Source organism: Leopardus geoffroyi, chromosome D4 (assembly GCF_018350155.1).
Source record: "Leopardus geoffroyi isolate Oge1 chromosome D4, O.geoffroyi_Oge1_pat1.0, whole genome shotgun sequence".
In the NCBI taxonomy this organism is placed as follows: domain Eukaryota; kingdom Metazoa; phylum Chordata; class Mammalia; order Carnivora; family Felidae; genus Leopardus; species Leopardus geoffroyi.
This window is the reverse complement of record NC_059342.1, coordinates 10133989-10160210: the sequence shown is the minus strand read 5'-3', so window position 1 is coordinate 10160210 and position 26222 is coordinate 10133989.

The window sequence follows — 26222 nt, the reverse complement described above, 5'->3', positions numbered from 1 at the left end:
TTTCATTTTCATATCTTTTTCATATTATCATTAAAGATCTTTTAAGGGATATAATTCGGTATATAGGAAAGACATGAGCTTTGGAAAGAGACCCGAGTTTGATCACTGGCTCTATCACTTGCTAGCTTTAAGAACTCAGGATAGTTATTTAACTTCTTCAAGCATTTATTTATTTATCTTTTTTTTTTTTTAAAGAGAGAGTGCATGCAAGCAGGGGAGAGGGGCAGAGGGAGAGAGAATCCTAAGCAGGCTCCACACTCAGCACAGAGCCTTATATGGGGCTCGATCCCACAAACCTGGGATCATGACCTGAGCCGAAATCAAGAGTCGGCTGCTCAACACACTGAGCCACCCATCATCATCTTTGAAACAGGAGGGAAAAGGTTTACCTCACAGCACTATTACAAGGCTTTAGAGAAACAATAGCTTTAAAATGCCCAGTTTTTAAATTGCCTACCTCAGAGCCTGACACATAGTAAATATTCAATAAATTTAGATTACTTTTTACTCTTTTAGTCACAATATTGTACAATTTTAATGCACCTCTTTTCCTCTCACAACCCCTTCGACGCTTCCTATGAAACCCTGGAGAACTGCAGGTTATGTGTCCCAGTCTTGTTCTTTGGAATCTGCCTGTAATGTCCAATTCCCCCTTTAACCTATCAGGATTCCTTGGAATAGCACAGTTGTGTAAAATTCCCTTGAGAAGGACAAACAGACATGTTATCAAATGTAAATACTCTACAGTGAATTAGTTTGTAAGATTTTCTCCTTTTCTCAGAAGGACAGCTCCCACTAGAATGAGGCAGTTAACACGTGTGTCTGCATGGAAAATACTTGTATGTGGTAAAAACAGCCCGAGCTTAGAGCCAGAAGGCCTGTCTCCAACACATTACAGTGAGGCCTTTGATAAGTCAATACAACCCACAAAAGCCTCAATTTCTTGATCTGAAAAATGTGCATAATCCTCTACAGGAAGGTTTCTGAAACTTGAGCACACATCTGAGTCACCTGCAGGGCTTGATAAAGCAGACATCACTGCACCTACCCCTCAGAGTTTGGATTCAGTGAATGTTGGGTGTGTCCCAGGACTTTGCATTTCTACATGTGATGCTGATGTTGCCAGACCAAGGACCACACTTGACTGCTCTATGGACTTGTTTTAGGAGTGAGATAATATAAGTGAAATAATTGCCTATGCTTTTTGGACACTGTGAAATGCCAGCGCTTAATTTCATCATGCGAGGACAGAAAGCTGTCCTGAAGTAGGCAGTGCAATCTAACAGCGTGGTCCTTTTCTGGAATTGCACTAAAATCTTTGAGGCTGAAGCATTCAGAGAAGTGGGCCAGTGAGGAGAGAGATCACAAAGAAGGAGATGGACTTTGGGAGTGAAGCTGGCAAAATGTCAGTAAGTCATTTTACCTCATATTAGTGCAAGCTTGCCCACGACCATTCTAGTTCCTCTTTGAGGCTTCTCTGTCAGTAAAGAATTCCCTCTGGCTGCAAGGAAGAACTCTGTTAATGGGCACAATAACTGCTTAAACAGTTGCTTTTTCCTCATGCAACAAGAAACCGAGAGGTAGAAAGTTCCTGGCATTGATTCAGTGGCTCAGAGATTTCAGTACTGAGATCTGCAATTTCTTGCCCTTTTCTGTCATGTGCACAATGTAGCTGCTGCAGGTCTAGACATGACATCTGCTGTCCACACAGGTATAAATGGAAAAAGACAAGGAGGAAAGGTCAGCGTCTTTGCCAGAAAAGCAAAACTTTCCCAGAAGATTTCAGCAGGCTTCTGTTCATACCTCAATGTCCAGAGCTGTCCCTTAGGCATTCACAGCTTCAAGCATGGCTGAAAGATGTCTCAGTTGGGTGCATTGCTACCCCAAACTAAATTAGGATTATGTTAGTAAGGTGGAATAGGTCTGCTCCAGCTTTGTAATTTTTTTCTGCCTCTAGTGATTTCAGAGTAAGGTAGTGAGGCCACCATGGGCAAAACTGTTAGTCTGCATTCTCTTATCCTTCTTAAATAACTCAGTGTTCTTTTTTGTGGTTAGTGTCATTATTTTAATGTGTTACGGAAGATTGAAACTTGAGATCGCTTTCACTTACTTTGGCTCAGTTGTTTCTCTGAGTCATGTTAGGAGGCCCTTTCTGCTGTATGTATGGGGATCGTGGCTTGCTCTCCCTTTGTATACCTTGAGTATCCACTGTACCTCTAACTTTCTGTAGCCTGTCGTCACACTCGGGCCTCTCCCAGAAAAGGGCATTCTTTCCAAATTTTCTAGTGAAAATCCCAGCTTTTTCTATGTCCTGTTGCCCCCAGGAACTATGTGGTGACCAAGTGTCTTACCAGAGAGTTAACATTAAAAGTCCTTTTGCAGAAGTGAATATCCAGGGAGATTTGAAAGAGGAGAAGGTGTAGCTGGGCCACCAGGCTGGTGGCAGGCACAGGCATCATGGGGAAGACAGTGGGAAGCAGGGGGAGAAGAAGGAGATAGAGGCAGTGGTGAGTGAGCACGCCTTGGCAGGTGGAATAGCACTGGGAGGGAAGGAGTGCTGACAGTGACAGTCTCTAAAGATGGGTGGAAGGGTGTGAATGGCAGCTTAAGGGGGCCGGCTCTAGGTGCTGTGGTCTAGGCAGGAGAGCAGAAAAGGAGACAGAAGGGTAGACGGACTTGTGGGGGAGCACAGAGTACCCAGAAGGGAGAAGATATGATGTTCCTGAGAAAGTAGGAGTCTGGGAAGAAGTGAGTCACGATAGCTTACTCCACTTGAATCCAATTGAGCGAACATTTATTGTCATAGGTATACGACTCCCTATACACCTTCCTCACCCCCCTTTTTTCTTCCATGTCCTCATCCCCAGAACCTGTGAATGTGCTACTTTATACTTGGCTGATGTAATTAAATTAATGATGTGGAAATGGGGAGACTATTTTGGATTATCCCAAGAGACCCAAAGCAACCACAGCGTCCTTACAAGGATGAGCACAAGACTCCCGAGAGCATTGAAATTGGAGCTAGTGGGCCACAAGTCAAGGAATGCAGTTGGCTTCTAGAATCCAAAAGGAAAAAGGGGGCAGGTTCATTTTTTGGTTAAAGCCACAAAGCTTGGGTAATTCTCAACGGTAGCAATGAACTGACCTATTGAACAAATATCAAATGTGTTGATGATGGGGGAATACAGAGGTGAATAAGATACTGATGCTTGCCTTTAAAGGATTAGTAGATTACCAGTTTAGTGGTCCAAGTCAGTGATCCTCCAACCTGAGTGTGCATAGAAATTGACTAGATCCCGGGTGGTCCTGAGGGGGTGCTGGTGCTGTTGCTCTGGGGACCATGCTCTGAGTCTGTTCCAGGGGCTGGACAGCCAAAAATGGCAAAGCTTTTTAGTTGTTATGATGGAGAAAATGATCCTGGTTTTGGGCATAGAAAATGGTTGAAATAATTATTAGACTTTAAAGATTTGAAACTTAGTGGTACAGGGAACCTGGGGCTCCAAACTCTTTTTAGAAGAATTGTGATAACCATCACGATGAGACATGTGAACACAGTGGGCAGCTTATAAAACATTGTGTACAAACGTTAGTCGTCTCTTTAGATGTCAGATGAGAGCAGGTTTGGCAAGAAAGTACACATGTCATTCCAGACTCATACTCTTATTTGCTAAACTGAAATAAAGGAAGGAATATTTGGGTGAAAAAACACCCTAGTGTTTAAGCGCTTCGTTTTGCTACAATTCTAAAGCACATGTGGAGTGGAACACTTGAAAACAGACTTACAGAGGATAAAGTAAGTCACCTGTATTCCGGTAATTCAAAGATAAGCAGGAACTAGAGCTTTTCCAGGAGCTGGGGTTGACTCGATGTTTCTGGGGAGTCTGTGCAAACTTTTGTCTCCCCTCGGTGTTATAGAAAAGCGCCACTGTATGCTCATGCGTTGTGCACTGTTACTGATACTCTATAACTTCATCGTCTAATAATTCCACTCACACGAGGGAACACTGTACCATAAAGCAATAGTTCTCAACCAGGGGTAATTTTGCCTTCCAGGAACATTTCACAATGTCTGGAGACAGTTTTTTCTTGTCGTGACTGGGGTGTGGGTTGCTACTGGCATCTAGTGGGGATTGGCCAGGGATGCTGCTCAGAACGCCACGATACAAAGGAAGCACTCTTCACAAGAATTATGTGGCCCGAAATGTCCACAGTGCTGAGTTTGAGAAACCTGGCTGCAGAGTGGGGGAGTTTTTAATTTTTACTGGTCATCAAAATCACCTGGCAGGCTTGTTAAACCAAAGATCGCCCCCACCCTCCACCAAATTTCTGGCTTAGTAGGTCTGGGAGGAGACTGAGAATTTGCATTTCTAACAAGTTTTCAGGTGATGGCAATGCTGCTGGTCTGGGAGCCACATTTCGAGAACACTAGCCATAGGTTTAACAACTACACGACTGTGACTGGTCTCATAGAAAGTACTACCTCCATAATTGTGTCCTCACCCATATTTAGTGAGACGTATATCTCTGGTGTGTTGCAAACGTCTGTTGGGCACAGGCCAGATCTCTCCCTTCCTTTGGCGTGTTCTGGGATGCTAAGAACAGGCTTCTCATTACTGTGGACCAGATGATTTCATTTGGCTCTGTGGGCTTTGTGCCATGTAAATGGCTCTGAGGACATACGCGTGAATTGTTGGCTTGGGGCAGGTGGATGGAGAGTGGGGAGAGATGGGATGGCCTTACTGGTGTTGGGGAAGGCTTAACTTTTTACTGTCTTCACACCAGCAGACCCTAAAGAGGCGGGGGGTATCCCTATGCTCCTGGGTTCTCCAAGGATTATTTCTCCCACCCTGTCCCATGTCATCATCACCTGTCCATTCAGCATGGGGCCAGAGCTCACCCATCTCTGATACACATTATCTTGAGACCTTGGCTAGAGGTCCTGGATTCAACACAGGGAAAACTGAGGCAGGTTTGGGAATGAAAAAGAAGCCAGACCCAGGCATGGGCTAGACCAAGAAGGGCCTAGAGCCTAGGGCAGAAACCAAGGAACCCATTGACCCTGGGGCTCAAAATGAGGCAGGAGGTCAGAGAGATTGGGAAAGGCTGGGGATGAAGTGCCCAGGGTGGGAGAGTTCACAGCTGAAGTGAGGCCAATCTTTGAAGCCTCTTGTGACTTCTGCTGGGTCAGCAAAAAAAAAAAGAAAAAAAAAAAAAAAAAAAAAAAAAAAAAAACCCAAAAAACAAAAAAAACAGGTGCCCGTCTTTCAAGCGCTAAATTGGTTAACACGTCTGATGGGGCTGACTTCAGGGTGTGAGTAAAACAGCGCAGGTTTTCTCGGTGGAGGATGGAGAACGGCTCCGAGCGTTTCGAAGGTACTGCTGGTCTTTTTCTTAGGCTGAACACTAGTATTTATTTTATTGCTATTTTAATACTTAAAAGGCCTTGTATTTGATCATAGTCAATGTGTAACAACTGTAGAATAACAGATGACATTATTCAAGCATCTCCTTTTCCTCTCAAGACTGCTGCAAGGTAACTTTCTCCCTTTCTCAGAAATAAGGACGTGGGACCTGGGAGGCGTCCTTTGTGTGAGCGTCCCGCCGGACTTTGTGCCCAGTTGGCTCTGTCCTAGTCTGCACTCCGTTCATGGAGGCGTGAGGCAGTTTGGGTCACGGGTTTCCAGGGCTCCTGCTGATCATTCTGGAGTTCTCCGTGTCACTCCAGTAATGGGTTGTCACAACTCTGCTCCAGCTTGCTAAAATCTAGCCATCTCTTTAGGAGAGTATTGTTTTGTGTGTGTGTGTGTGTGTTTGGCTTTCCTTCAAATATGACAAAATTCTCAAATCATAAACATGGCCATTTAGTTCCTCCTAACTTGCAAATCTGGGGAAGGGAAAACTCTGAAAATTAAACTTGGTAGCCCCTTTAAAATTTTTTTTTTCAGCGTTTATTTATTTTTGGGACAGAGAGAGACAGAGCATGAACGGGGGAGGGGCAGAGAGAGAGGGAGACACAGAATCGGAAACAGGCTCCAGGCTCTGAGCCATCAGCCCAGAGCCCGACGCGGGGCTCGAACTCACGGACCGCGAGATCGTGACCTGGCTGAAGTCGGACGCTCAACCGACTGCGCCACCCAGGCGCCCCTTGGTAGCCCTTTAATGGGCATGCCTATCCCTGGTGAAAACAAACTGCAGTGCACAGTCCCACCCCCGTCACTGGGCATGCCTCTGGCATGTGGGAGTCCCCTCTTCACCTCTGTGAGTGAGAGTCACCCCAGGTTTCTTTAAACCCGTGCTGTATCACTCAAGAATGTTCCGGCCTCATCCATACGGTTGGAGTCGGGTCTGAGTGGCACCTTAAAACTGAGTTTATAGCACTGATGCATCACGGAGGAGGAGAGGCCTGGGCAGAAGTGGAGCCAAAAACAGAACCAGGTAAAGAGGTAGAAGGTGGAGCCCACGGTTTAGGGGTCCTAAGGGCCTAGGAATCCTGGGTTGACACCCACGTCAGTGCACCCTGGCGTTGGGGGGTGCAGTCACAGCATCCTAAGAAGTCAAGAACAGAGTGGCTAGTCCAACCTAATAGTTTTTACAGGACACACACTGATAGGAAAGCAGAGCTGTGTCCGTGGGCTAGAGCCAAACGAGATCTGTGTTGATTTTTCCTTCTGAAACCCAAGTTGGGATGCAAAACTTCTCAGAACTTTCTTTGAAAAAAATTTTTTAAATGTTTATTTATTTATTTTTTTTTGAGAGAGAGTGTGAGTGGGGAAGGGGCAGAGAGAGAGGGAGACCCAGAATCCAAAACAGGCTCCAGGCTCTGAGCTATCAGTACAGAGCCTGAAATGGGGCTGGAACTCACCAGCTGTGAGGTTATGACCTGAGCCAAAGTCGGACACTTAACCGACTGAGGCATCCAGGCGCCCCTCAGATCTGGTGTTTAAATATGGAACTTTAAATGTGTCCTCAAATTCTTTTTCTTCTTCTCCGTTCGTATCCAAGAAACTTAGTGCTGTTTGGTTAGAACCCCCAGACCCCCTTTGTAGCCAGCTGGGCCTGGAGTTGCTTTGCTGGGGAGTAAAATGTCCGTGGTTGAAGCCGGTCACCAGACGTCAGCGTGTGCCTGCCTCAGAGGCCACTTCCCTCTCAGCAATGCCCACTAGGTGACGCCTGTGAATGAAACAGGCTTTCCAGAGTACAGGCTTCCTCTGTTCTTCCCTTTCCCAGGCCCACTTCTGGCCGAGAAGATGCTTAAGTGGCAGGCACCTGAAGAAAGGTCTCTGTGCCTAATGCTCAAGCGAGAGGGCATGTGAGGATCTCAGTCAGCCACTCTCTTGTCACAGGATATTGGTATCTCTGCTTCGTGTCTGTGATGATTTGTGTACAGAAGCAGGAAAACAGCCCCAAACCCTGCCTAACCCAAACAGCTTTAGACTTCTGGGCAGGTGTACAACTGCTTTATAGGTGCCAACAAAATTCTCCCAGCGAAGGTGATTTACAATGGTCTCAGGGTGGCGAACGTAATATGTGAGCATTCTGGAAGGAGGGTTGGAGGCAGGTGTGATGTCCTTCCTTCCTTTCCTTCCTTTCCTTCCTTTCCTTCCTTTCCCTCCTTTCCCTCCCTCCCTCCCTCCCTCCTTCCTTCCTCCCTTCCTTCCTTCCTTCCTTCCTTCTTTCCTTCCTCCCTCCCTCCCTCCCTTCCTTCCTTCCTTCCTTCCTTCCTCCCTCCCTCCCTCCCTCCTTCCTCCCTCCCTCCCTCCCTCCTTCCTTCCTTCCTTCCTTCCTTCCTCCCTCCCTCCCTCCCTCCCTCCCTCCCTCCCTTCCTTCCTCCCTCCCTCCCTTCCTTCCTTCCTCCCTCCCTCCCTTCCTTCCTTCCTTCCTTCCTTCCTTCCTTCCTTCCTTCTTTCCTTCCTCCCTCCCTCCCTCCCTCCCTCCCTTCCTTCCTTCCTCCCTCCCTCCCTCCCTCCCTCCCTTCCTTCCTTCCTTCCTTCCTCCCTCCCTCCCTCCTTCCTTCCTTCCTTCCTTCCTTCCTTCCTCCCTCCCTCCCTCCCTCCCTCCCTCCCTCCCTTCCTTCCTTCCTTCCTTCCTTCCCTGTACCAGTGGTTCCTGTACTGAAGGCACATCACAGTCACTTGAAGGGATTGTTAAGCTATGGATTTTTGGGTCTCACGCAGAGATCCTGGTTTCGTAAGTCTTGGGTGAGGTCTGAGAATTTGCATTTCTAACAGGTTCCCAGGTGATGTTAATGCTCCTGCTTTTGGGGAACCTCGCTCAGAGAACCCCTCTTTGACAGCATTGTTGAGAGTATGTGGGTGAGAGAAAATGTGTTGGACGGAGGCCTGGGGGCTGGGAGCTGGGCCACTGGGCACGGGCTAGGGGACACCCAACTAGGGATGTGTGTAAAGAGAGATGGTGTCTCCCCTCGGCACGTCCTTCCCCGCCTCGTGCAGCCTTTCAGATGCAGTGTGTGTAGCAGCACTTGGGGCTTTCGTTTAGATGTATCGACCAGGCAGGGATAAGTTAAATCTCATGGCAAGTCAGGGACAAATAACCAGGCAGCGGGGCCATTGTTTGAGAGACATGGAGCTGATCTATTTAAATTTGCTCGATTGTTTTTCTGGTAGGGAAATGAAATGTTCTCTCTCTACCGCAGGTGTTGAAGCGCTTTTTTTTTTTTTTTTTTTTTTAAATGGCTAAACAGTTAAAGTGACAGTCAAGTCAAGGGTAGGGAGTTTATGTGAGCGTACATTCTTAGCCAGTGGTTTCTTTCTGAATGTCCTAATTGGAACTCCTTTGGTTCTTCATACGGGGTGAGAGTGGGTGTGTGGGGGTATCCACAAATAATCTCATTACACCCCAAACTACTCCTGAAGTGTGTGTCAGCATTGCTCAAAGCATCCTTATGTGGGCTAGCTTCTTCCTACAGGTTTTTTTTGAATGTTTGTTCTTTTTTTTGTTTTTTTTTTTTTCCCTAAGTGTTCTGTGCAGTAGCAGATGGGTTAGTTTGATGGTTTCCATTCCACAATTGAGGGCTGTGGTCCAGGGCAGTTAAATTATAAGCCAAAAAAGTTAGGTGGTTTAGGATCCAAACTGGAAAGAAGTCATCCTAGACTTAAGGTTCCAGGATCCCTCTCCCCTTTCCACCCCTCCTTTCTACCTGACTCCTTTCTTTAAAAGAAAAAATTATTTATTTTGGGGAGAGACAGAGAGAGAAGGAGAGAAAGAGAATCCCAAGCAGACTCCAGGCTCAATGTGGAGCCCAATACAGGGCTTGATCCCATGGCCCTGGGATCGTGACCCGAGCTGAAATCAGGAGTCAGATGCTTAACCTACTGAGCCACCCAGGCGCCCCTCCACCTGGCTTCTTTAAAGCGACTCTTGGGGAAACCTCCACCAGGTTTGCTCTGGTTGTATCTTACGCCCAGTCATAAAGTTGGGGTACCATTAAGATCCTGGATTTCCCTCCCATACTGAAATAGCCCTCAGATTGATAGAAAGGCAGGCAGGCAGGCAGGCATTTTCCTCTCTATCTTTCACATAATGACCGTGAAATCCTTTCCATAAGAACATAGAGGTTTTGTTCTGTTCTGTTTCTAATTTCAGAACAATAAGTTTCTGATGCACCACCACCCACCGGAAAAAGAGCACACAATGACTGACAAGGTGAGGTCTTTGTTTGGTAGTATTTCAAATCTTGGGCTTTCTGAAATCCCTAACACCCTGGCTATAAATCACTAAAAGGTGGATGTTCTCTAAAATGAATTTTGCATGAAATGTCAGCCAGAGTCTCGGGGACAGCTACAATATTTACGACTGGTGGTATTTCTTAGGGGAGGTAAAAGAAAATGAAGCCAATATAGTTGAGCTTAGTACATGGGGGCAGGGAAGAAAGGGAAGATAGCAAAATTTGTTTCACTCACCCACATACTTTGTTTCCACCATTTTCAGTGCAAATACAATCTGTGGTGCTCAAAGCAAAGGGTTTAGGAGTGTGGTCCATATGGGAACAGTACAGTGGGCAGACAGTGGGCAGCTGGGTAAAAGGGAGATAAATCTAAAACAACTACAAGAAGGTACTTGTTCGTAGGCAAATTGTTTTACTATATACTCTATTTCTGAAAGACCCTCTGACCCTAGTTACAGCGTTTGGTCTTAGGCCTTCAAAAGCAAAGGGTTCTGTTTATTTGGGGGAGGAAATATTACAGAGGCAAGGCGACAAGCCACATGTCCTCGTTACTGATAGGAAAACACACAAAACATCTCTGCCTATCGGAAGGCTTCCACGTCTGACACTGACTTACATTTTCAACCTTTTCTCTGACTGGTCTTCCTTACTAATTGCCCACTAGTTACATGGGTCTCTTGGGTATTTCTGTTCTGCTTCTTTGCTTAAAACCTGTCTCCATAGGATACATTTCTCTTCCTTCCTCTCTGCTCAAGTGGTTCTTGCCCATTAAAAATGTCTTTATGGAGATAACTCCCTGTCATAGCTTAGGCTGCTACAACACATACTACAGACTGAGTGGCTCACACAACAGACATTTCTTTCTCACAGTTTCAAAGGCTGGAAGACCACAGTGTTTGCAGATTCTGTCCCTGGTGAGAGCTCTCCTTCTGTCTGGCAGACGACAGCTTCCTTGCTGTGTCCTCACGTCGCAGAGGGAGCATGCACACTCTGGGATTTCTTCCTAGGAGGCACTGATCCCACGCTGAAGGGATGAGGTCACCCTCATGACCTCATGGAAGCCTAAGTCCTTCCCAAAGACTCCACCTTCAGATACCATTATTGGTGGTTAGGACTTTAACATAGGAATGTTGAGGGGACACAGACAATCCCTAACACTCTCATACCATACAATTTTCCAATTTAAAGTGTATAATTCCATTTTTTTTTAGTATATTCAGTGAGTAACCATCACCACAGTTTAAGTTTAGAACATTTGCATGCCCCCCAACAAGAAACCCTGTACCCATTAGAGGCTATATTGAGATCTATCTATATCTAGATACATAATTCCTTTATAGATTGGCCTATTTTTAGGACGTTTCATAGGAATGGAATTATACGATAAATGGCCTTTGAGATTGTCTTCATTCACCCCAGTGTAATGTTGTGAAGGTTCATCCAAGTTGTAGAATGTATCAGCATGTTCTTGCTATTCATTGCCAAATATTCCTTTGTATGTATGTGCCACATTTGATCCGTTCATCAGATGGTAGGAACTACCCAAGTATCTATCTTTTGGCTCTTGTGGACATATGTTTTCATGTCTCTTGGATGTACACCTGGAAGTGAAATTGTTGCATCATATGGTGACTGTGTTTAACAATTTGAAGAACTTCCAGATTGCCTTTTTTTTTTTTTTTTAATTTTTTTTTTTTTCAACGTGTATTTATTTTTGGGACAGAGAGAGACAGAGCACGAACGGGGGAGGGGCAGAGAGAGAGGGAGACACAGAATCGGAAACAGGCTCCAGGCTCTGAGCCATCAGCCCAGAGCCTGACGCGGGGCTCGAACTCACGGACCGCGAGATCGTGACCTGGCTGAAGTCGGACGCTTAACTGACTGCGCCACCCAGGCGCCCCCAGATTGCCTTTTAAAATGACTCTGCCATTTTACTTTCCTACTGACAATGAATGGGGTTTTAATTTCTTTGTATCCTTGCTGACACATACTAGTGTTGTATCTTTTTAAATTTTAGTCATCCTAATAGGTGTGATGTGCTTTTGATTTACATTGCCTTAAAGGCTAATGAAATGAGCAATTAAAGCATTTTCTTAAAAAAATTTTTTTAATGTTTATTTAGAGACAGACAGAGAAAGAGGGAGACACAGAATCTGTAGCAGGCTCCAGGCTCTGAGCTGTCAACACAGAACACGACGTGGGGCTCGAACTCATGGACCCTGAGATCCTGACCTGAGGTGAAGTCAGTTGCTTAACCAACTGAGCCACCCAGGTGCCCCACTTAAAGCATTTAATAATTGGATATGTTTTATTTATACGGTGTGAGGTAAGGGCCCAGCTTCCTTCTTTTTCATGTTTTCTCTGTACCATTTTTTGAAGATTATCCTTTTTCTGTTGAATTGACATGGTGCTCCTGTTTAGGATCAGTTGACCATAAATGTGAGCTTTCGTTTATGGACTATGAATACTGTTCGATTGAACTGTTTGTTTGCCCTATGCTAGTACCACACTGATTATTGTAGCTTGGTAGTAAGTTTTGAAACTAGTAAGTGTGAGTCTCCCAACTATTATTTAAGATTCTTTTGGCTATTCCGAGTCCCTGGCATTTCCAAATGAATGTTAGAATCAGTTGTGGGTTTCTGCTAAGAAGCCAACTGGAATTTTGATAGAGATTGTGTTGAGTCCATACATAAATTTGGAGAGTATTTCCATTGTAACAATATTACGTCTTCTGATCTTAAATGTCTTTCCCCTTATTTATATCTTCTTAAATTTCTTTAAACAGTGTTGGTTTTCACAATATTTGTGTACTTTTTTGATTAAAATGTGTTTTTATTTTGATGCTATTGTAAATGGAATTACTTTCTTCATTTCATGTTTGGATTGCATATTGCTACTGTGTAGAAATACAGTTTATTTTTACATATTGATCTTATATCCTGCAATCTTACTGAACTCATTCATTGGTTCAAATAGAGTTCTAGTGGATTCTAAGGATTAGTCATGTCCACAAGATCATGTCCTCTATGAATACATCTAATTTTTCCTTTCCAATATGGCTGCCTTTTATTTCATTTTATTGTTGAAGTGCCTTCACTAGACTTTCCATTACATTGTTAAATAGAAGCTGTTCACCATTTTTGCCTTACTTTTAATCTTGGAGGGAAAGGATTAAGTTCTTCACCATTAAGTATGAAGAAGTAAAATAGACACCTTGTGGGTTTTGTTTTGGGGGGGTGGAAATGTCTTTTATAAGATCGAGGAAGTTCCATTATATTCCTAATTTGTTGGCTGTTTTTAACATGAAGACATGTTGAATTTTGTCAGTTCTTTTTCTGCATCTGAGATGGTCATGCATTTTTTTCTTTATTGATAGTGGTGTCACATTAATTGACTTTTGGATGTTAAACAACCTTGTATTCATAGGATAAATCCACTTGGTTACTGTGTATAATCCTTTTTATATGTTGGGTTCATTTTGCTAGTATTTTGTTGAAGATTTTTATGTCTATATTCATAAGGAATATTGGCCTGAAGTTCTCTTTTTTGTGATACCTATTTCTGGGTATATTGGCTTCTAGACTTAATTGGCCATTGTTTTCTCTTTATTTTTGGAAGGGTTTATGAAGGATTGGTATACTTCTTAGATATTTGATTTCATCATTGAAGCCATCAGGGATTGGGCTTTTCTTTGTGGGTTGTTTTAAAATTAATAATTCACGTTGCTCAGATTTTCTGATTCTTGTAAAGTTTAGGTAGTTGGAATCTTTGCAAGAATTTGTCCATTTTATCTAAGTTGTCTAGTTTATTGGCATGCTGTTCATAGTATCCCCTTAAATTCCTCTTTATTTTTGTCCGTAATGCTTTTTCCTTTTTCATTTCTAATTTTAATAGTGAAAGTCTTCAGTATTTTTTCTTGGTCAGTCTAGCTAAAGGGTTCTTTGTAAAATCTGTCCTTTTCAAATATTTTTTAATATCATTGATCTTGCCATATTTAAAAAATTTTTTTTACTTGTTTCTATACTAGTCTTTATTCATTCTACTGAATTTGGCTTTAGTTTGCTCTACTTCCAGTTTCTTGATGTGGAAGCTAACATTGTTGATGTGAGATTTTTTTCTTTTTCAATACAGTCTGTTACAACTATGCATTTGCCCTTAAGCACTGCTTCACTAGCATCCCTTACATTTTCATGCTGTATCTTTGTTTCCTTTTATTTCAAAATATTTTCTACTTTCTCTTGGGATTTCTTCTTTGAACCATTGTTGATTTTAGGAGTGTGGTGTTATATTTCCACAATGGTGGATTTCTCAAACTTCTTTTTGTTGTTGTTGTTAATTTCTAATTTCATTGTGGTTAGAATAGATACTTTGTATGATTTTAATCCTTTTAAGCTTACTGAAGACTGTTTTACTCATTTGCATGTGTTCCAGGTATGTTTGAGAATAATGTGTATTCTGTGGTTGTTGCCTAGAGTGCTGTAGATGTCTCTAGACGTCTGTTGGTTTAGTTGGTTTATAATGACTTAGAAGTCTTTTTCCACTTCAATATTCAAATGACTTATTCTACCCATTGCTGAAACTCAAGTACTGAAATCTTCAATTCTTACTGTTTCATTGTCTATGTCTACCTTCATTACTGTCTTCTTTTTTTTTTTTTTTTTTTTTTTAATTTTTTTTTTTTTCAACGTTTATTTATTTTTGGGACAGAGAGAGACAGAGCATGAACGGGGGAGGGGCAGAGAGAGAGGGAGACACAGAATCGGAAACAGGCTCCAGGCTCTGAGCCATCAGCCCAGAGCCTGATGCGGGGCTCGAACTCACGGACCGCGAGATCGTGACCTGGCTGAAGTCGGACGCTTAACCGACTGCGCCACCCAGGCGCCCCTCATTACCGTCTTCTGTTGGATGTATTTTTGGGCCTGAGAGGTGCACATAGGTCCGTAATTGTTGTATCTTCCTGTTGGATTAACTTTTATTAGGAAATGTTTTTATCTCTAGTAAAATTGGTCTTAAGGTTTACTTTGCTAATAGTGTATCTACTCAGATTCTTCTATGATTCCTGTTTATATGGTATACCTTTTTCCATTATTTAGCTTTCTTTCTATTTGTATTTTTGAAAGTAATGTGCATCTCCTGTAGACATCATATACATGGATTGTAATTTCCCTTCTCCCCCCAATCTGGCAATCTCTACCTTAAAAAAAAATTTTTTTTATTAAAAAAATTTTTTTTAATGTTTATTTATTTTTGAGACAGAGAGAGACAGAGCATGAATGGGGGAGGGTCAGAGGGAGGGAGAAACAGAATCTGAAGCAGGCTCCAGGCTCTGAGCTGTCAGCACAGAGCCCGACGTGGGGCTGGAACTCACCGAGTGTGAGATCATGACCTGAGGTGAAGTTGGGTGCTTAACCGACTGAGCCACCCAGGCGTCCCTGGTAATCTCTACCTTTTGATGAGACAGTTGAGTTCAATTCCACTTAATGTTATTAATACGGTTAGATTTACATCTGCTATTTTTCTTTTGTTTCCTATGTACCTCATGCCAACTTTGTTCCTCTGTTCATTCTTTACCTCCTTCTTTTGTATTAAGTGGGTTTTTTTTTTCCTAGTGTAGCATTGTAGCTCACTTAATTTTTTAATTGTAGGTTTTCTTAAAAGTCTATTTTTTGAGAGAGAAGGAGAGAGAGTGTGAGTGGGAGAGGAGCAGAGAGAGAGAGAGGAGAGAATTTCAAACTGACCGTGCAGAGCCTGACATGGGGCTTGAAATGATGAAATGTGAGACCTTGCCCTGAGCCTAAATCAAGAGTTGGATGCTTAACCAACTGAGCCACGCTGGTGCTCCTTATTACAGGTTTTTTGCATTGTTTTGCTATCTGTTGCTCTATGGCTTAACATATGCATATTAAATTATTTAAATCTACTTTCAATTTTTTTAACTTTATATATTTTAAATGTATTCATTCTGAGAGAGAGCAAGCAGGGAGGGGTGAGGGGCAGAGAGTGAGAGAGAGGGAGGGAGGGAGGGAGGGAGGGAGGGAGAGAATCCCAAGCAGGCTCCACACTGTATTGTGAAGACCGATGTGGGGCTCGAACTCCCAAAACATGAGACCAGACCTGAGCTGAAACCAAGAGTTGGACACTTAATTGACTGAGCCACTCAGGTACCCCTACTTGAGATTTAATTCAAGTAAAATATACTTGACAATGTTATTGATAATACTACTATGTCTATGGAAGTTAATCTAATGATACATGTTACAATTATTTTATATAATCTTATGCCTTGGAAAAAAGCTGAGAGAAGAAAGGGAAGATAGATATTTGAGTCTGTTCACTTCTTTTTTTTTTTTTTTTTTAACCATTTCTGATCTTTATTTCTTTATCTGATTTTGAGTTACCATCTGGCGTCACTTCCTCAGTACAATACAGCTTTGGTGACATTCACTTCCTTACGCTATCACTACCTTCGTCAGGGATTCTCCGACTTCTGGATTTCATAGAATAAGATAGCACATTTATTTTGGTAATTGACCTAGGGCTATTAATTTTGACTTGGGGTATTTTTTTAATGTCCATTCTTAAAACCAACTATCTACTATCGTTGTCCTTTTTTAAAAGATAGTTTTACCACTCCAACTCTGACCAGATAGAAAGGCCATGATCACAGAGACAGAACACTTCTTCCTGAAGAGCAGACAGCTGTAAGTGTTAAACTGACCATTCACTGGGAGACTGATAAACTTCATCACAGATCAGCATTTTAAGTTCAGGGAAGCAATACCAAATTGGTCATCATTACCAACAACAACTAATTGTATTTACTAAATGTTAAGTGTGAGTCAAGCATTGTTCTAAGTACTCTGTGGATACTGACTGACTAACATCAGCTGTGAGGTGAATACAATTACCATGTTTCTACAGTGGAGAAAACTGAGGCACAAAGAGTTTGGGTAGCTTGCCTAGGGTCCTATACTGGTAGAGCCAGGAACCCAAACTCAGAGTTCTGGAGCCAGCACGTGTGCCCTAACCTGCAAATGCTGGGGCAGGATGGCTCAAACGTGCCCTCAGACTGTGATGGATTAAGAGATGTAGCTCTTACTCAGAATTGGTTTCGTTAGGGAGAATGAAAAATGAGGTTCACTAGTGTGTGTCAGAGGGCGAGCCTTGGACCCTGACTGTGACAGGTTGGGTCAGGCTAGGATCTCCTTATGTGCATTGAACCAGAGAGCATCCTGGTTGTACAGAAATGGTCATAGAAAAGGCGGTTTCGTGCCCAACCACCTATGAGAACTAAAAATTTGTGTATCATTTTCGTCATTCTCCTCCTCATGACCTATCAGTCACTGAGTTGTATTAATTCACCTTTCTAAGTATATTTCGTATTTATTTACTTATCCTTTTCTTTGGCTCCACCCTATCCAAACCATCACCATGGCTTGTCTAGTCCATTTTTGTAGTCTCCTGACTGGCCTTCCTGTCTTTAGGCTTCTTTTTCTTGAATCCGTTCCTTGTACAGACTGACTTTTCCAAAACCGAAATCCAATGAGGCTGTATGCCTTGTGATAATCTTGAAACTGTTCTGCCTTCAGAACACTTCTAGTATAGGGGCGCCTGGGTGGTTCAGTTGGCTAAGCATCCGACTTGGGCTCAGGTCATGATCTCACGGTTTGTGGGTTCGAGCTTCACGCTGGGCTCTGTGCTGACAGCTCGGAGCCTGGAGTCTGCTTCACATTCTGTGTCTCCCTCTCTCTCTGCCCCTCCCCCACTCACACTATGTCTCTCTCTCTCTCTCTCTCTCAAAAATAGCTAAACATTAAAAAAAAAAACCTTCTAGTGTAAACTACAAAATTTTCTGCTCTTTGACTTTCTCAGCCCATTCTGCTTCTCAAGATGTTTCCTTTTTTTTTTTTTTTTCTTTTTTCCTTTTTTTGAGAGGGAGAAAGAGAATCCTCCCACTCCTGCTTCCATGCTGTGCATGGAGCCTGACCTGGGGCTCAATCCCACCACCATGAGATCATCACCTGAAATGAAGACAATCAGATGAGCTGAAAATAAAGAGTCAGATGCTTAACCAACTGAGCCACCCAGGTGCCCCTCAAAATGCTTTCTTAGTAGCTATTTGGTGAGTAAGCCAATAAAAACTCACCTTTACCAAGATATAACAAAATTTAATCGTGAAAACTCTAGAAGTTTCCTAGGGCTGTCATAACAAAGTACCACAAATTGGGTGGCTGGGAATAATAGAATTTTATTCTCTCAAGGTTCTGGAGGCTCCAGGTCAAGATACTGGGAGGGTTGGCTCTTCCTGAGAGCTGTGAGGGGAATCCGTCTCATGCCCCTTTCTAACTGCTGGCTGCCTCAGGTTCTTGGCTTGTAGGTAGTATTCTCTCTGGGTCTTCATTTGGTCTTCCCATCATGCTGGTGTCTTTGTGTTCAAATTTCCTCTTGTTTTTTTTTTTTTTCTATTTTTTTTGTTACTCTTTATTTTTGAGAGAGAGAGAGAGAGAGAGAGAGAGAGAAAGAGAGAGACATACACACACAATCTGGAGCAGGCTCCAGGCTCTGAGCTGTCAGCACAGAGCCCCACGCAGAGGGCTTTTTTTTTTTTTTTTAATTAAAAAAAAAACTTTTAAAAAATGTTTCTTTTTGAAAGAGAGCACACCAGTGGGGGAAGGACAGAAATGGAGACCCAAGATCTGAAGTAGGCTCCAGGCTCTGAGCTATGAGTACAGAGCCTGATACAGGGCTTGAACCCACAAACTGTGAGATCATGACCTGAGTCTAAATTGGACTGAATGCTAAAATCTCTTCTCCTTATAATGATATGATCCTATTAACTTACAGTCTATCCTAATTACCTCATCTTATCTTGAACATCTGCAAAGACTGTATTTCCAAGTAAGATCCCATTTATAGGTACTGGTGGTCAGGACATTGACATCTTTTTTAGAAGACCTTATTTAAACCATAACAAAAGTATCTTTTCAGACAGGATCTCTTTCAGAAACTGTCAACAAAGATAAAGGCAGTATCATGAATGATTCTGTAGTCTTAAATGGCTATTATTGGCATTTTTGTGTGTTTGTGTCCATTGATTTGTGTAAACCCAGTAGGAATCTTTAAAAAAAATTTTTTTTAAACATTCATTTTTGAGAGACACAGAGAGACAGGGGAGGGGCAGAGAGAGAGGGAGACACAGAATCCTAAGTGGGCTCCAGGCTCTGAGCTGTCAGCACAGAGCCTGATGTGGGGCCTGAACTCATGAACCGCGAGATCATGACCCGAGCTGAAGTTGGACACTTAACCGACTGAGCCACCCAGTCACCCCTATTCCAATAGGAATCTTGATCATGAGTGTCCTTGGAATAGATATCCCTTCTCTAGCCAGGTGTCGAGGGCTTTTGACTCGTCAGTCTTTGCTTCCTGGACCCAGAATACTGCTGGGAATCCAGATGCTCTCTGGATTTGATGCTCTCATCAAATAAATGTTCTTTGAATGAACAACCATAGACCCATCATCACAGAGGTGGATATGTAGCTTCACTTCAGCCAGGAAATCCCACTGCAGTGGGCAGTGGAGTGGAAATATTACCTGAGTGACAGGGCTACGTAAATTTTCTTTTACCATCCTGAGGATTTTGATCAAAATTATATAATATTCCAAGAAAGAAATACTCCTAATGTTCCAATAATTTTTTTAAAAGCTCATTTATTTTGAGAGAGTGAGCATAGGAGCAGAGCAAGGGCAGAGAGAGAGGTGAGATAGCGTCCCAAGCACGCTCTGCGTTAGCAGCACAGAGCCTGACGTGGGGCTCAAACCCACAGAGCTGTGAGATCACGACTTGAGCTGAAATCAAGAGTCAGACGTTGAACTGACTGAGCCACACAGGTGCCCCACGTTCCCATAATTTTATCAAAGATAGTAGGCTATTTTTGGGTCTCTAATTGAAATAGAAAATTCAAGAAAATTAAAGCCTGGATGGGACAAGTACAGGAAGACAACTGGCTTTTTCTGGGCCCACTTTCTTTCCAAGTAAGCCCTTGAAATTTTTCTTTTGCCCCTTTCCAATTTTTCTTTTCTTTGGTTCTTTTTTCCCTTGTTTCCTTTGCCTTCCATGTGCAGATGGTGGTGTCTTCCCCAATAATGCTTTCAGACTCCACGGGACAAGCACAACAAACACGGGGATGCAGTGGGCTTTGCTGGTGGGCTGGATTTGCTTTGAGCAAGTTGGGGCCCTTTTCAGAGTCCTGATTCCTGGAGGGATCTGTGCTGTTGGGGAATAGACAGCCCTCAGGGAGGCAGTAGTTGTGAAGGGGTGCAGATGGCTTTTCCTGATTCCTGCTCAAAATGGACCTAATGTGCTTCTCTGTGATGGTGCAATGACTTTCTGTGGCTGATCTTTTAACAAATCCAATGGGACCCTTATGCCCTTAAGAAATTCTATACTTATCATAATGAAATGGCTTTTCAGTATTTTTTGTTGTCTAGCCCTGACCTCTCCTGTGTGCCCCCTGCTCTTCCTAGACCTGTAAGAATCAGATCTCGATTTTGTTTCGATGGTAGCTAGTCTCACAAGGTGAGCCCCAGTGAATCATGCCTCCCAGCATGGGAATGCTTCTATCTCCTGGAAAGCTTGCTTATGGGATACTTCCTCTGGGAGCCCAGCTGCCATGTTAGGAGAACCCCGAGTACCTTGAAGAGATCGTGTGCAGTTGTGCTGGCTGGTAACCAGGCTCCATGGCCAGCATGTGGGGGACCCATCTTAGAAGTCAATCCACTCTGCCTTCACATGACTTCGGCCCAAGCTGACCTCTGACTGCTCCAGAGGCCCTGAGTGACAAGTGCCCTGCTGAGCCCAGTCAAGCCTTAGATAGGTGAGAGATCATAAACTCTTTTTAAGCCACTGAGCTGAGGAGTCATTGGTACAGCAGTTGATGACAGGAGCACCTCTCCTTCTGGCCATGCAGCCTGGGTGCATGACTTATCCAGTGTGCACAGACATGGCCTGTCAGGCACTCTATCTTGATTTCCTATCTGGAGCAGTTGGTGTCAAGGTGGGGGGACAGTGGAGAGCTGAGGGAAGCGTGGTGGCTGTAGCAGTATCTGGTGTCCAGAGCAAGGACAGCAGTGGGGCCAGCTGCATTGGGTAGTGGCAGGCACCAGCAGCAGTCTTCTGCCCTGAGCGTTCCCTCCTATTTTTTTGATCCTGACTGTTTCCAATTCCTGAGCGTTCTCTTAGCCACCCTTTATCCTATCTCTTCTCCTCTTGTCATCCAGGGTCAGTTTCTTTTATGTGCTGCTGGCAACCTTAATGGATAGTCATGTTAATCTTTGTTGTCCTGTTGGGAAGTGACTGTAGAAGTAGAAACATAGTCTTTCAAATCGAGAGTGTTGTCACCTGTGGGGGCAGATTTGATGTTTACAAGTGACTTAATAATATTGGGAGGAGGCATTCTGTTTGAATGAGGGAGAAAACACTGAGCCTCCTAAGACTCAAGAGATGTGTGTTGTAGTCTCGGAACTGCCCCTAATTCTTTGTGTTGGTCTTGAGGATGTTGCTTCCTCCCTCTGGGTCTTGGTTTCCTCATCTTGACGATGTGAGTTGGGTGACACTAGGTAATCCCTAATGCTACCTTCAGCCTGGAGGGTTTCCATGGTTGCCTTGCTCAGATGAAGCAGATGTTTCTTCTAAACATGATCCAGAAGAGGGGATTCATAGAATCCACTGTGGAACCTACAAGCCTCAGGATGACCTGAGGGAACTGAGCAGGGCAGATTATAGATGCTAAGAAATGTTTAAAAAATTTTTAAATTTATTATCATAATCTCTCCACCCAGCTTAGGGCTCAAACTCAGGACCCTAATATGAAGAGCTGCACACTCCTCTGAGCGAGTCAGCCAGGAGACCCTACTAGATGCTAACAAATGTTTTTGAATGAACAGCTGAGTGGTACTAGCTTGGGTGCTGGAGGTTAAAGATGAGTAAATGATGATTCCAGAGAGGCAGAGACAAATTATAACACAGTGTGACAACGGTTATATTAAAGTCTTTGGCAAGAGCTTTGGTGACAGGAGGACACAAAAGCTAACTGCCTGAGAGTGGGGTGTGTGTGTGTGTGTGTGTGTGCATACACGTGTACACGTATTCTTGGGAGGGAAGTTAAGGGAAGTCCTCACAGAGAAGTATAAACCTTTATGCTGAAGAAGTTGAGGAAGGGAACTTCAGGAAGAGAGAACAAGAGTGAGAAAGCCCCAGAGACCATGGAGATGTTGGGAGAGCGGTCATCAGTTGTCTGTGCCTGGACTGCGGAAATTCTGGCAGAATGGAGGTGGGAGGCAGTGAGAGGTGAGTGAGGCAGGGATTGGATCACAAGGGGCATCCTAGAATAGGTTGTGGAGGTTAGACCCTGTCCTGTGGGCAAAAAAGCCATGGAAGTTTTTTAGTTTATTTGTTTTGAGAGAGAGAGTGAGCACAAGCGAGGGAAGGGCAGAGAGAGGGAGAGAGAGAATCCCAAGCAGGCCCCATGCTGTCAGTGTGGAGCCTGCCCTCAAGAACCTTGAGATCATGACCTGAGCCGAAATCCAGAGTTGGACGCTTAACCGACTGAGCCACCCAGGTGCTCCGAAGCCATAGAAGTTTGTAATGCTGCATGGCATTGAATCAGATTGCAACCCCAGGGCTGATCTTTTGTGAGGATGCTAGCAGCCTGGGGAAGGCTCTTCTCTCCTTGTAGTCAGAAGAAAGGATACTTTTTTGGGCTATGTCTGGACAGATGTTTGTGAAATGGCCTATATAAGCCTCTTCAAGGAGCCAGAGTTCAACTTCTGAAGTTCCAAGGGATTAAGGAGCTTCAAGGAACAAGATCCCCAAGGTCTGTTGCGACAGGTACATACTTTACTTGCTCTTTGTGGGGGTGAGACTAAGAAGAGCATGAATGAAAGTATCAAATACTCTAAAGACCATGTGGATTAAGTTGGTGAAAAGAGAAATACTTCTCCCTCATAGGTTAATAATGTCATCGTTGAAGAAATTAGAAACCTTACCAGGAGGTGTTTGAATACTTAAATGTCCACATCTACGTGGTCAAAGGTGATACAAGACATGTTTTCTTATCTCAGTGCAGTGACATCTTAAAAGGCTTTCTTTGTTAAATTGAAAGTTGCATATCACATTATTCTCTGACTACAGTTGTCTCTTGATTCACTGTATCTGTACAGTGAAGTTGATAGAAGGCAAGACAGCACACTTTTAAGTCCTAAGCTATGGTTATTGGACAAGAATCCTGACAATGTGAGACTAATCTCTTCTGATTGGTGCCGTACTGATAGGGGCTGACAACATAAACCCATGCTGGAAAATTCTAATCCATCACCTGGCACAAGACACATTGTACCTTGGGGCTTATGGGAAAAGAATCCATTTGCATTTGTTTCAAAGTGAGTTTTTCTAGGCGCATGAATGTCCCAACTTGACATCATCTTTTTTTTTTTAATTTTTTTTTTCCAACGTTTATTTATTTTTTGGGGACAGAGAGAGACAGAGCATGAACGGGGGAGGGGCAGAGAGAGAGGGAGACACAGAATCGGAAACAGGCTCCAGGCTCTGAGCCATCAGCCCAGAGCCCGACGCGGGGCTTGAACTCACGGACCGCGAGATGGTGACCTGGCTGAAGTCGGACGCTTAACCGACTGCGCCACCCAGGCGCCCCGACATCATCTTTTTATAAGAAGGAATCACAACAGGCAATCTGGAAATTAAAGAAGCAGCAACACGTTCCTGTGGAAGAGTCTGCACTTTCTGTCAGACCACAGTTACCCTTACAGTCTTTGAATTTCCTGTGTTACCTTTTAGGACTTCATCTCCTTCACGTGGAAAGATCTGGCCCTGGGTAAACATCTTGATGAAATGGTCTTTTACCAGAATAATCGAATTCTCCTTTTACTTTTATTAAAAAAAATTTTTTTTTCAAGTTTATTTATTTTGAGAGAGACAGAGACAGCACAGGTGGGGAAAGGGCAGAGAGGAAGAGAGAGAGAATCCCAAGCAGGCTCTGCACTGTCTGCACAGAGCCTGACTTGGGGCTTGAACTCATGAAACCAGGAGTTCATGACCTGAGCCAAAACCAAGAGTTGGGCACTTAACCAACTGTGCCATCCAGGTGCCCCTCCCATTCCCCTTTTAAACTGTTCTTGGTTTCTTGGTGGAAAATGAAAAAAGAGATTAGTTACAGAATAGCGACAAGTTCTCCTAATATTAAGCCCTGTTGTGCGGGATTAGGGGTCTGTGTTCTTGACCATTCCATGATGCTGCTCTGACATTATGTTTAACTCCTGAATGCTGAATGAGAGAATGTGTGCAGCAGCACAATAGTACTTGGGATATCTGGTACTCTCTATTCTGCTCCGGGCATCCGTTTGCCTCAAATGGATGGAGAAGTCATGGCTGAGGTGCTAAGAGAGAGAGCACTTCCGCAGTGATCCCTGGCTGTGGGGTGCTGTTGTGTGTGCCTCTGCTGAGCACCTACTACGTTTTGGGACATAAAAAGTGAATAAACTATAGGCTTGGCCTCCAAATTTCTTAGGCTCATGGAGAAAACAGACAGGCAAACTGAAATAAAGTGTGATACTATGGTATTAGAAGTATGCCTGAGATATATGGAGGTGCCAGTGAGAGTGTAACCAGCTGCCTAGTGCAGCGCAGGCAGGAAAGACTTCCCAGGAGAGGTGATGCCCTCAAGGGTTTTGATGGATGATTGGCGGTAATTATTTCTTTGGGTTTGTGCTCTGTAGGCGCAGTCATTGGGACAAAAGAGTGTGTGCTGGAGGCTCGGAGTGGTGGCTCGCTCTTGGTCCTGCGTCTCACAGCCTGCTACCCTGTCTCCCTAAAAGGGAATGATCTTGGCCGCCCGCCTCCCACCTCTTGGTTCGGTGGCCTGCCTGGCTCCCCTCTGCCTCCCCCGCCAGTCAGGGACCTGTGAGTGTAGGTGCTGCAAATGTTTGGGTAAGTGCACGTGCCCTACTGCATATTGGAGTAGGGCATAATGGTGGCCATCCCTGCCCTGATGTGGCAGCAGCACAGTGCATTTTCCAGGTCACTTGGTGGGAGTGAACCTCTTGACCACCCTGAGCCAGACACCTAGTATATCCTGGCCCCAGGGGTTGCCCAGCTACCGTGGTTTGGGGTTGCAGGTTGTGGGAAGGGAGAATGCCTGGTTTGACTTCCCTGTACTGTGGCACTTCAGTCCTGTGCTGGTGGAAGGGAAAACTGGCAGCCAGAGGCTGCACCTGCTCGTAGTCACCCTGGTGCCTGTGTGAGCTTGAACTCTCCCTGTCTAAGGAGCATGACCTTAAATAGCAAATAGCATCATGCCAGGTCAAGGGAAAGACCATGGAAAGAAGATGTTTATTTTAGAAATGTTAATGGATTTTCTTCTCTCTTCTCTCCCATTTTATTTTTTTAAACAAGGAACATAACATTTTCACTTTGCACTGGGTCTCAAAAATTCTGTAGCCAGTCCTAGGCTTGGGAGAAGGGATGAATGAATGGATGGATGAATTAATGAATGAATAAAGACACCAAGCCCTTTTGTAGACCCCAAGCCACCACATCCTTGCGTCCCCTGTTTGGGTGTTAGACTTCCTGTAAAGTAATATCACTTAAGTCCGTTTTCTCTTTATGGACAATTAAGGTTCAGAACCATGATTCCAATTCCCCTGGAAAACTGATGAGAGTGCCAATATCAGAGGTTCCAGCTCCAGGGTTTGCCCTGCTGTTAACATTGGAGACACCTGCTCATATGTAATCCTCCATGACCAGAGTGATATAACAAATGCAAGGTTAATGCAGAGGGAAAGAGGGATTGTTGATTTATTGATCAGGAATGTGTTAAATTGTACCCTAGTGGCCTAGAAGAGTTAATACATCTTCCAAAGCAGGTAATTGGCCAACAACTGAGAGAAAAGAATATAGGGTCATAAGACATGAGTGCTAGAGTGGGTGGTGGTGGAAGGGTCTTTGAGCTTATGTCACTCAACTCTTAACAGACAATGAAACTGAGACCTGAGAGGTGAAATGACTCCTGCAAAGTCACAAAGTTACTTGCTTCCAGAGCTGGCCTTGAATCAAATTGCCTGACCTCAAGGCCAATGCTGGTTTTTCTTGCCCCTGAGCCCCATTACTAATAAAAGTGACTATAAATCTTGTGGCAAAGAATTGATTTGTTATTTATATAGCATTTGGTATTTGCAACTTGAGAGTAGTATGTTTTTCTCTTCAGACCAATGATTGTGAGGATGAAGTTTATTAAGAAGTGTGGAAAATTGGTTCCCCATCAGCAGGGTTTCCTAGCCTGGATCTGAAAATGACCAGGAAAAAATCCAGCTTCCTTGTCATGAAATGTGATGGTCTCAGATTTGTAGAGGCAGCACCATGTTGACACAATGAGATTAGGCATTGCTTGAGGTAGGATGCAAAGAATTTGTCTGGGCCAGGTAAGAGCTGAGAACCTCAAGTACTTTCCTGGAATACTAATGTAA